Source organism: Aedes albopictus, chromosome 3 (genome assembly GCF_035046485.1).
Source record: "Aedes albopictus strain Foshan chromosome 3, AalbF5, whole genome shotgun sequence".
Lineage (NCBI taxonomy): Eukaryota > Metazoa > Arthropoda > Insecta > Diptera > Culicidae > Aedes > Aedes albopictus.
Window position 1 is genome coordinate 95,728,896 of NC_085138.1, and position 12,411 is coordinate 95,741,306.

General features: G+C 39.6%; 1 protein-coding gene across 1 annotated transcript in view; it reads right to left on the bottom strand.

The window, feature by feature from the left end:
* The window catches only part of LOC109411303 (unconventional myosin-IXb), a 252,594-nt gene that overhangs the window by 85,114 nt on the left and 155,069 nt on the right, over positions 1 to 12,411 (bottom strand). The gene's annotated exons all lie outside the window — the stretch shown is intronic.

The window sequence follows — 12,411 nt, forward strand, 5'->3', positions numbered from 1 at the left end:
GACAACTTTTTTGCCTAGTTATACTTATAGCTTTTTACCCAGTGGGTGGATTTTCACCACCAACATGTTTTTATCAAGGGAATTAGTTGTGCTATCATATGCATACATGGAGATTAGGTTATGCTAGAACATTTTGGAGATATAGCTGCAAATGTAGTGTACATCACTTGTTCTTCGCTCGATTCCTTGTTTTATTTATATGTAGATATGATATCTTTCAATGGAAATTGCACAATATTCTTTGATTGGGTTGGGACTGTTAGATAGAAATGTTTTATGTCCTTTTACAGCTGTAACATAGATCTCTAGGTTTTCCAAAACGTCCAAAAGTTTTGAACTTTGTCTACTGAATACAATTAGTTGTGTTTACTTTTTTAATCACTTGAACTTGATGAATTACATTCAAATATACATTTTGAAACATGAAATGATGGTAGTCATGGCCTGGTGATGTTCTAGGCAACTTAAAATGGCTCTAATGTTCTGAATGTAAGGCCTTTACCTGCAATAGTATATCAAACTAATGTATGAATGTCAGAACTGATTTCATTAGATCCATACATGTAAATCAGAGTATGATAGACCTTCAAGCTCTACTCTTGTATCTCTTTACTTTACCGATGTAATTCTTTCACGATTATGTCTGTTGCATTTCATAATATTTTGAGTATCTCGTTGTGTTATTTGTGCATCCACTGACAAAAAAAAAGATTTTTATAGTATTTTGAAGTGTCGGAAATTACCCAAAAATTCCTCCATGGGTCCCCCAGAAATTTATCGTGATGTTCTCTGAGAATACCTCTACGAGGTCCTAAGAAACGTCTCCAAGACTTCCCGTAATATCCTTCACAAGTTTCCCGGCAGTTTTTGGGAAATTCCTTCAGGAGCTGTACTGGAATTCCTCAAGAAGTTCCTCGGGAATTCCACGGAAATTTCTCCGGGAGTTCCCCGAGTATTCTTCGGGAATCCTCCAAAGTTTTCTCCAGGAGTTCATGCAAACCATATGTCTAATTTTCTGAATAGTTTGGATGATCCGGGAAGCTTCTAAGATGTTTATTCAATTATTACGTGAATCAACTGATCTTCTATGACTACCAAAACGCGTTATAGTGAGTTTGATGTGCTATAAATTTGTCTCCCACGACTTGATATATGAATCATATGAGATAAATGAGATAATCATATGAGATATACGGTTTTCATTTGTAATGACCTATCAAGTGCACTGATATCACACTTGATAGGCCATTACAAATGAAATCCGTATATTTTAGCTTCAGAATGGTTTGAATGATCTAGAAAAGCTTTAAGTTATATGATATACGGCCGAACATATCATCTATGTCTACTGAAACACATTACACCAAGTTTTGAACGTGCAGGATGCTTTGTTACGAGTGTAGATCTGAAGGCCTTAACCACATAATACTGAAAAGTGACCTCAGATATCTCTGATGCTTTGGACACTTCTCTCCTATGGCTTGCACTATGTGTATGCATCAAATGGGCAAACTCTGATGTGTGTGCACTTCTGTTCATATACCATTTCAAATTCAAACCATATTTCTCAACTTCAGAATAGTTCGGATGATCCAGGATGCCTCTTTGACGTGTATACAAGTATCATATGATTCAACTGATCTTCTATGACTACCAAAACGCACTATACCAAGTATGAAATGCACCCGATGCGTTATTACGAGTGTAAAGGCCTTAACTCCAGAATGATTTGGATGGCCTAAGGTATCGCCATTGATGTGCAGTTAGTCTTTCATACTCTGATTTACATGTATGGATCTAATGAAATCAGTTCTGACATTCATACATTAGTTTGATATACTATTACAAGTAAAGGCCTTACAATCAGAACTCCAGAGCTATTTTAAGTTGCGTAGAACATCACCAGGTCATGACTACCATCATTTCATGTTTCAAAATGTAGATTTGAATGTAATTCATCAAGTAATTGTGATTCAAAAAGTAAACACAACTATTTGCATTCAGTAGACAAAGTTCAAAACTTCTGGACGTTTTCGATAACCTTGAGATCTATGTCACAGCTGTAAAAGGACATAAGACATTTCTATCTAACAGCCCCTACCCAAAAAAAGAATATTGTGCAATTTCCATAGAAATATATCAAATGTACATATACATAAAACGAGGAATCGAGTGAAGAACAAGTGATGTACACTACATTTGCAGCTATATCTCTAAAATGTTCTAGCATAACATAATCTCCTTATATGTATATGATAGCACAACTAATCCCCATGAAAAAAACATTTTGGTTTTGAAAATTCACCAACTGGGTCAAAAGCTATAGGTAAAACTATGCAAAAAAGTTGTCTACATCCTTTAAGGGTCTGTGTCAATTGACGAATTAAAATTAATTTTTACTTAAATTTGACAGTTAAAAAAAAAAAAAAAAAACGATCAAATCTGACTATACATGTCAATGGTTGCTACTCCGTGATTGATCTGAGCTGGTACCAATTGCACTGAGATCCAAATGAATAAGGGCTGGGACACTCCACTTATTCTCAAAGTGCAATTCTAGCAGCTCATACATTTTGGATCAATAACGGCGCCGGTCACGTCCTCATAGTCAGTTGGGAAGGGAAAGGAATGTTAGAGTGTGCTGGTTGTTGCTACTAAAGACCGAGATCACCTCTGCATCCCCACAACCAGCACGGACTGGGGTATTTGTTAGACTGAAAGGATGGGAGATCTGGGAGTCACCGTTGGGTCGGTGATGCGATCCATGGATATGGGGTTATTTATAGTTTTCGTAAGGTGATAGATTGTGTGATGAATGAGGTGAATAAGGTCAAGCGGCACAGCACGCTTTGGTTGCATAACTTGTAGGCGTTATATATACACTGTGCTGTGAGTGGAAATTGGAAGGGAGGGAAACGACTTTTTTCCAATTCGTTTCTGGTTCTAGCGATGGCTATGAACATATGAATATACATGAGTTGTATATATAGAGAAGAGAGAGAGAGAGGAAGTGGATAGAAAGATACAAAGTAGGATGAAAGGGACGGGCCAGGGATTGAACCCATGACCTACTGCATATGAATCAGAAGCGGTAGCCACTAGACCACCAAGCCCGTCTTAATTTTTACTTAAATTTGACAGTTCAACACTTAAACTTGACAGTTCTCCTAAGGAAATAATTATCGAACTGTCAAGTTTAAGTGAAAATTAATTTTAATTCGCCAATTGACACAGACCCTAAGGGTTAAGTGATGGTATTAAATGGTTGATCATCCTACTATTACGCCAAACAATTCTTGATTTCATTAAGTAGTGTTGCCATTTTCATTACTGTTTGCCATATTTTGACTTATGTGGTTTGCAATCGAATCGCCGTTCAACTTATTATAGGTGCAGAGAAGAAGTGGCCGAGCAGAAAATAGACAGTCCCCCACAAGAAGAAAACAGTCATAACTCATCGCATTTAATAGATATAAATGTGTGGCACTGACAGAACAAAGGCTGAACGCCGGCCGACGACTATATGTACTACGATGGAATGGCGACGATGAGGACGATCACGCTGTTCTGAACGCGGTATGATCATCTCCACTCCAACCGCTGCGCTCACATTTCCATCGGACTGTGAGGCTCCCCTTGATGATCTATCCTATCCTATCCGTTGAAAAAGGGGGTCATTCGTCTTCGCGCAAAATTTGATCCGATTCATTTTAAATAACCAGTGATGGATTGCGCCAATGCCGAATGCCATTCGCAGTCATGACCGAACTGTAGTCTACGGTTGTCTGAAAACAGGTGGATGATGGATTTGTAAGTAAGTGCAAATAGGGTGCGGGGACTATTTTTGACACAACTTTTTTAAGCTATTTTAAATGATAACTTGAACATTTTGTTCACACTTCAAATTATAAGTGATCGATAAATTGTTAGGGATCGTTGAATAAGTTTCCGGGAAGTTCTGCGTTGAAGTTCGATGAAGGAAGAGGGCACCTTCATTGAATCAAGAACAAAAACAGCAAAAGGATACATTTTTGTCATGTTATAAACGGAATAATCGCCTACATGATTGTAATATAAAGATTGATTCGTTAAAAATAGTTATACGGTATACCGTACTGAGTACTGTAGATGAATTGTTGCTGCACACTACATTTCTAGCTGACACGCAGCGGCTTTCACTCTCTTTTACGATGGCAGCGTAAGAGTACCGGTGCGACAACGATTCAAGTTAACTTGTTTTGACGTATGTACTTTATTTGCAACGGTCACAAGCCATCAACCAGCAAAGCCAAACACCATTGTAGAACCTTGGCTGTTGCTGCTGAACTGAAACAGATGACGATGACCACTGCAGTGCAGCAGCGGACCGCCACGAGTGCGATGACGATGATTCCCTCTATTACATGGAGGGGGACCTGATGTTTACTGTTTTACTACTATCCTGAGTGCAGTAGTAGGTCATATGATGTTACGCCGTCGTAGTCATTGGACCCCCATTTCTCGGTACAGCACCACAACAAGGATCGACACCGGCCCATGCCAACGTGGCCCGCCAAACCGAACCCCCTAACCAGACCTAATAAATAAACGACCAGAGCGAACGGACCAGACAGCGAATCGAATCGCCAAGAATCGTGCGACAATCATGACGACAATGACGCAATGTGCGTTTGTTGTGACAACACTCACGCACTGCAACATAGGTTTGTCCCAATTTGAACAGAATGTGACACAAATTAACAAATTGAAAAGTACGAAACAAATTCACCTTCAATTTTGTTACTGACAAACATTTTCGGGGTTATATCACAATGTAGACAAATTGGGACAAACGATTGTTGTCACCTTTTTTTTTTGTCATTGCCATTTGTTTATTCTTCCCCATCATGTGACAATTCCACTCAATAACCAGACAGATGATGCTCTCATCCTCATTCCGACCAGCAACCGGCACAGTACAGACTAGTGGGACAATGTAGAACAACCGATGATGCCGGCAATCGGCTTCCAACAGAATTCACTGTTCTAGCAATTTAGCCGTGTATGATTCAATTTAATTGCGCTTGTTAAAAACTACCATCGGAACGTTATGCGTATACGATGAGTACGAGTCGTGGCAAAACGGTTCTATCTCGCTCGAGAAGGATGACCTAATGTATATGGGTTGCTGTTTTTGAGGGTGTGTTTACTGGAAACAGGGAACCGCACGTGCTCTCAATACATAGAACAAACGTTCGTATGATTTGATTATTGGGTATTGTTCCAGGATAAGTTATCTAATGAGATGCGATAGTGTTCTGGATAACTCTTAATTATTTCATGCCCTAGGCTTTGTGATTACTACAGCGTAACTATCATCTCCAACACCGAGCGTGTGGTAGAGCTCTAGAGCCAGATAGGACACCAAGTCATCGACCTCCACCTACTTCAAAAACTTTGAAAGTTTTTCGGTCTGCCTCCTTTAAAGTTTACGCTTTGTGACCGCCACAAACCAGGCGTACTTCATCAAAGTTCCGAACACTTGATTTTGATCCATCCAACGGTGCATGTATCAGCCTCATTAATTCCGCCGGAAAACCACGTTCTGGCATACTCAACTAACAAAAAGTAGCTGCTCAACGGCTTATGGAGCAAATGTTCTAGTAAAATTACTTTTTTGAACTCTTATACAGCTAACATACGTTAGTTGGTTTGGGTCTTCAGTTAGCCTAGTGGTTAAGGCACAGGATCGCCAATCCGGAGACGGCAGGTTCGATTCCCGTTCCGGTCGGGGAAATGTTCTCGACTTCCTGGGCATAGTGTATCATTGTGCTCACAATATAAAAATTCATGCAATGGCAGGCAAAAAAAGCTATTCAATTAAAAACTGTGGAAGTGCTCAAAGAATACTAAGTTGAAGAAAGGCAGGCCAAGTTCCAGTTGGAACGTCGAGCCAGAGAGAAGAAAAAGAAGACGTTAGTTGGTTTATCTGCTTATTTCATTTCGCTTTAAGACAAAGTATTTTGGAATCAATGAACAGATAGTGAGTCCGTCAGTTTAACTCCCGAAACAGTGAAGAGAATTGTCTGACAAAAGAGGCACAAAACAAGCAACAAAGAAGGTGCGACGATTACTCTTTATCCCTACTGGTAACAGATAATGACATGATCTCGAATTTTTTTGTTGCAGACAAAACGGAAGCTGATTTTGTTGCTTACTTTTCAACTCGTGAATAATCAATTATTGCTAACCCAAAGTCGAAACTGTTTGATGATAGAGCTTCACCAGAGTTGCAGTGTTTACCGACTCGAAGTTACCGTTCGAAAATCGCAATGCAAGGCTTGAAAATCTCTAAACTCGTGGTGTACGATGTTAATCCCATTATTTTCAAGTTGGGACAAACTTATGTCGCATGGGTTTGTTTGTCGCAACAAATACAGGTTGCGACATTGTCATTATTGTTGCGCGATGGTTGAATTTTGATTCACTGTCCCGAAATTTATCTAGGATTTTCCGTAGGGTGAATCTCTCGTCCTTCCCATTAGCCTTATTGTTTTTCAGTTCACTTGTAGCATTCTCAACCTAATCTAGTACCGATGGTTCAATTGCTTGACGGTCATCAGCTACTGCTACCAGGGATGTTTTCGATCACCTGGCAATCGTTCGACTCATTTGTCCATAACTCAGTTCAGAAACCTAATATTGAATTGTGGTGTTCAGCAAAGTTGTAGATTAGTGTTTTTCCTACAATTATTACCAAGGAGGCCATATTCTAACTTTTATATATACGGCGCTAGAGCGCTAGTACCACCTACTCATACTAAACGATCGAAAAATCCAATCGTTTAGTATGAGTAGCTGGTACTAACACTTTTACGACGTAAATATTAGAGTTAGAATATGGCGTCCTTGGTGATAATTGTAGGAAAAACACTAATCTACAACTTTGCCGAACACTACATTCCAATATAGGGCTTCTGAACTGAGTTATGAACAAATGAGTCAAACGATTGCCAAGTGATCGAAAACATCCTTGACTGCTACGCTATTCCAGTTGGGTACACCCTCGTTGTTACCTTACAACAAATCTGTGAAGTTCCTTTTCGCCCTAGTCTCTACCCGCGAGCATGAACTTCGTCTTGATGAAATTCATTATCAAGACTACCCTCGGTGTTTCCTCTTCAGAGGAGCGAAAACCATTTACCTCAACATTTCTCCTGAAAATTCGCAGTGCAAGATTTTGCTTGTTTCAAACGGGATTCCACCATTGTTGCCCTCTGGAAATTCCGCCAAAGGTTCCTTCTGAGAATTCCTCAAGGAGTTCTCTCTGGGTATTCTGCCTTGTAAACTCTTGGGATTCCTCTGGGAATTCTCTCTGAACATACCACCAGAAATTTCGCCAGGGAATCCATTTGTGGATTCCGCCAGGAGTTCGTCCTGGGGTTTCCTCCAGAAGTTCCCTTTGGGGATTCCTCCGGAAGTTCCTTTTGTGGATTCCCCAGGAGATCCGTTTAGGGATCTCTCCAGGACTTCTTTCTGGGGATTTCTCCCGGAGTTCCTCCTGCGGATTTTTCCAGGAATTCCTTTTTAGGATTTCTCCAGGAATTCTCTCTAGGGATTCCTACACAAAACGAAAGAAACGTGCAAATTTCTATGAGGATTCACTATAAGTTTACATGATACGTCACGTAACGTATATTTAATGAAATATCATGACTGCCGTTATATGTCATGAAATTAAGCATGACTCAGAGTGATAACATAGCATATAACACAAATTTACATTTACATGATCATGTATATCGTCTTGACCGGAATTTTACATGACTTATATGAAGTTCACACGACGCGTAATCCTCATGATTTTTTTCTGTGTAGATTACCGTCTAGGGATTTCTCCAGAAGGAATCCCTTGAATGAACTTCAAGAGGAATCCCTAGAATGGCCTTCTGTAGGAAGCCTTGCAGAAATCCCTAGAAGAAATTTCTGGATGAATCCTCAGAACAAACTTCGGAAGCAATCTTTAGATCTTTAGAAAGAACTCCTCCTGAAGAAATCCCAAGTAGAAGCTCCTTTAGTATTTCCCGGAAATTACCCCTAGAGGAATCCCCAGAAGGAAGTCATGGAAAGGGTCTCCAAATGGATCTCCTGTGAAATTCTGGGGACTCCTAAAAGGGACTCCTGGAGGAATTTCCAAAGAGAATTCCTGGCGAAAACTCAACTGCAAAGGAAATTGCTAGCGGAATCCACAGTGGACATTCTTGGCGGAATCGCCAGACGGAATTCCCAGTGGGAACCCCTGGCGTTTTGTTTTGTTTCCTGTTGAAATCCCCAGACAGGATTCCTCGAGGAGCCCACAGAAAAAAAAACTCCTGGAGAAATCCAAAAGAAACTGCTGCAGAAATCGCTAGAAAGAACTCATGGAGAAATCTCACGAAAAAAAAACCCTGGAGGTGGCCTCAAGCGAAACACCTGGTGAATCCTCAAAAGGAACTTCTGGAAGAATCTCCAGCGGAAATTCCTCCAGAAGCCCTGGAAGATTTCTTAGAGGAACTCCCGAAGAATCCTTCACAAGGAACTCCTCGAGGAATCCCCAGGAAGAACTACTAGAATATCCGCAGCAGATATCTTTACAATGAACTCTTGAATAAATCCGCAGTGGGAATTCCTAAACGAAGCTCCAGAAGGAACTCCTAGGAAATCTGCAGAGAGAACCTTTGGGGGAATCCCCACAGGGAACTCCTGGAGAAATCCACAGAGGGAACTCTATAAGAAATTCTGAAAAGGATCCCCTAAACGAATTCCAAAAAGGAATTCCAAGTGAAAACTCTAGAAGATCCCCTGGAGGAGTCTCCAAAGGGAATTCTTGTAGGAATCCTCGGTGGGAACTCCTGGAAGAAACTTCAGAGGAAATTCCTGGAGAAATCCCCAGAAAGAAATCCGGAAGGAAATTCTATTGAAACCCCCAGAAGGAACTCCTGGAACAATCCTCAGAAAGAACTTCTGCAGGTATTCCTAGAATGGACTCTTGAAGAAATCCTCAGAGGGAACTCCTGAAGGAATATCCAGAAGCAACTTCTAGGAAATTCCCCCAGATGGAACATTTGGGGGAATCATCAGAGGGAATTCCTGGATCTGTGGATTTAGATGGAACTCTAGGAGAAATTCTGAAAAAGATCTCCTAGACGAATTACAAGTAGGAAACTTCCAAGAGAAAACTCCAGAAGAAATCCTGGAGTAATCTCCTGGAACTCCTGGAAGAATCCTCAGAGGGAATTCTTGGTAAACTCCCCCGAAGGAACTTCTGAAGGAAATTCTATTGAAATCTTCAGAAGAAACTCCTGCAAAAATCTCAAGAGGGAGCTGCTAAAAGAATCTCAAGAAGAAACTCCTGGAAAACTGCAGGAGAAATCCCCAGAAGGAACTGCAGGAGGAATCCTCAGAGGAAATTCCTGGAGGAATCTCCAGAGGGAACTCCTGGGGATTTTCCAGAGGAAATTCTGAAAGAAGGAGAAAACCACCCGGAATTCTTTGTGGGCAAACCTCAACAACAACAACACAGTTACCCAAAGTTTTGCTCAAACAGGGACAAACAGGGGATTCTTTTATTACCGTACGGGTTTGGGCCGAAGGGTCTCAGACTTTCATGATTTTTTTTCCACAAGCAGGGTTCATGGATATATGAATAAAAAAAATGAGAAAAATTCAGGGCCGCCTATTTTCCCGAAAAACTGAGGTGGAATTTTTTTGTTTTCCCCTAACACTACTTACTTTGAAAAATCATAACTCAAGAACGAAGTATAGTAGAAACAATGTTTTTTTTTTTTGAGAAAATGAAGGCAGGAATCCAAAAAAAACATAAACTGGAAAAAGTTTTGAACAAATTTTCCACAGTTGAGAAAATTCGTAAAGAAAAGCCGGAAAAACTATGCCCGACCTAGTGGAAAATTTTCAAAAAAAATTATTGAGAAGGTATTTTCATGAGCTTCAATCGCTGTAATTTTTGGAATGCACTTTTTTTTCGTTTTTGAGTTATGACCAATTTTGTAAAAAATGTCCAAATGTGCCATATAAGCCTTTTCTGTGAAAAATCATAACTGAAGGACGAAGCATCGTAGAAACAAAGTTTTTTTTTATGAAAATGAAAGCAAATTTTCTTAGGAATCCAAAAAAAATATGAAGTGGAAAAAGTTTTCCATAAAATTTTCCACCGTTGAGAAAATTCATAAAGAAAAATTTTCAAAAAACTATTTTTGAGATGGTAATTTCATAGGCTTTAATCGCTGAAATTTTTGGAATGTACTTTTTTTTCGTTCCTAAGTTATGGCCAATTTTGTGAAAAATGACCATATAATATAGCCTTATACGAATGAAAACTACTATTGACTGGAGACAATCATATGTAGTGCTAACTCGTTAATTCAAAGAACAATGGAATATTCGTAAAATTTCATCTAGTACACAATATTTTATAAGTCGATTCGATTGTTTTGAAACTTCTTCCAAAATTACTCGAGCATTTCTTGGGAAATTCCTTTCCCCCAATAATTCCTTTGACAATTTCTTTGGAAATTTTCTTGGTAATTTCTTCTGATTTTTTTTTGTTAGGTATTTTTTTTTTTGGGAATTCCTCCGGCAATTCCTTTGGTAAATCTCACAGTAACACCTTGAAAATTTAAGTGGCAATGACTTCGTGAATTTCTTTGGCAATTCCTATGGATCCCTTTCGGAAATTTCATTGGAAATTTCTTTAAATTCCGCTCGGCACATCCTTTGAAATTTTATTGGTGATTCCTTTGGAAACTGCTTCGACAATTCTTTGAGGGTTTTACTTGGCAATTATTTTTGCAAATTTCTTCACCGAAGGGTTTCGGAAGTTGTTACGGGAGTTTCTTCGTCAATCATTTTGGAAAATTTAAAAGATTTTGTTTTTAATTTCTTCAGTAACTCTTTCGGTAATTTTCTTTGAACTTCAGAATTTTTTTTTCAAGAACTTACCCAGCACTACCTCCGGCAATTCCATACAAACTAGGAACTTCTTTACAAATTTCTTTGGAACTTTCTTCGGCAATTCTTTTGGAATTACTTCATTATTTTTTCAGGTATGCTGTCTGTAATCAGTTTCGGAATTTCTTCATTAATGCCTTTTGGAACACTGTTGGCCATTTCTTCGAAGAATCTTTAAAAATTCCTTGCAGAAGAAATATACAAAGTTCATTTGTGATTAATTCTTTAGATAAATTTTGAAGATAATGAACAACTTCCAACAAAACATCCATCGGAAATTCCATTTGGAATTTCTCAGACAGTTTTTCGGAAATATCTATGTTTTTTTCTGTGACAGTTTCTACGAGAATTCCTTCGGAAATTGATTCTGCAATTCCATTTTTAGTTTGCTTGGCTTTCTTTGCCATTCCTTTGAAAATTCCTTCTGCAACTCCAATTGGGAATTTCTGATTTTCCAAAGGAATTGTCTGATAAATTAAGAAATGCATGGCCGCAGGAAACCAAAACGAATATGTTGAAAATGCTTTGACATCCATGTGCACAACAGAACATGTGCTCGATGAACAAATTGAGATTTGAAATTATGAAAAGAAATCCACGTACTCCGGTGAGACTCGAACTCACGACTCCCAATTCGCTAGACGGGCGCTTCTATTCCTTCAAGCTACGGAGTCACTCGACTATCTCCGTCGCCAGCAGGCCTAGAACTGAACTCGATTCCACAATCGCACATGGTTATCTTCTTTTCACAATCCAAACCCCCTTCGGATGGGATTAGATGAACATCTAACACATTGTCTGTTGTGCACATGTATGTCAAAGCGGGAGAGGAAGTTATTTTTAATTGTCGAGAGCTTCGGGCACTGCCTTCCAATCACTTATTGGTATGGCAATTAGTGTGCAGTCGGACTCTCGACGGGTCGGTCCTCGGCCGACCGAATACGGTAAGGGTGACCGTAGCACCTTACAAATGTCAATTTCTTGATTTTGCTTTGGCTGACCAAGCCATGTGGGAAATTACACTGTTGAAAATGCTTTGACATCCATGTGCACAACAGAACATGTGCTCGATGAACAAATTGAGATTTGAAATTATGAAAAGAAATCCACGTACTCCGGTGAGACTCGAACTCACGACTCCCAATTCGCTAGACGGGCGCTTCTATTCCTTCAAGCTACGGAGTCACTCGACTATCTCCGTCGCCAGCAGGCCTAGAACTGAACTCGATTCCACAATCGCACATGGTTATCTTCTTTTCACAATCCAAACCCCCTTCGGATGGGATTAGATGAACATCTAACACATTGTCTGTTGTGCACATGTATGTCAAAGCGGGAGAGGAAGTTATTTTTAATTGTCGAGAGCTTCGGGCACTGCCTTCCAATCACTTATTGGTATGGCAATTAGTGTGCAGTCGGACTCTC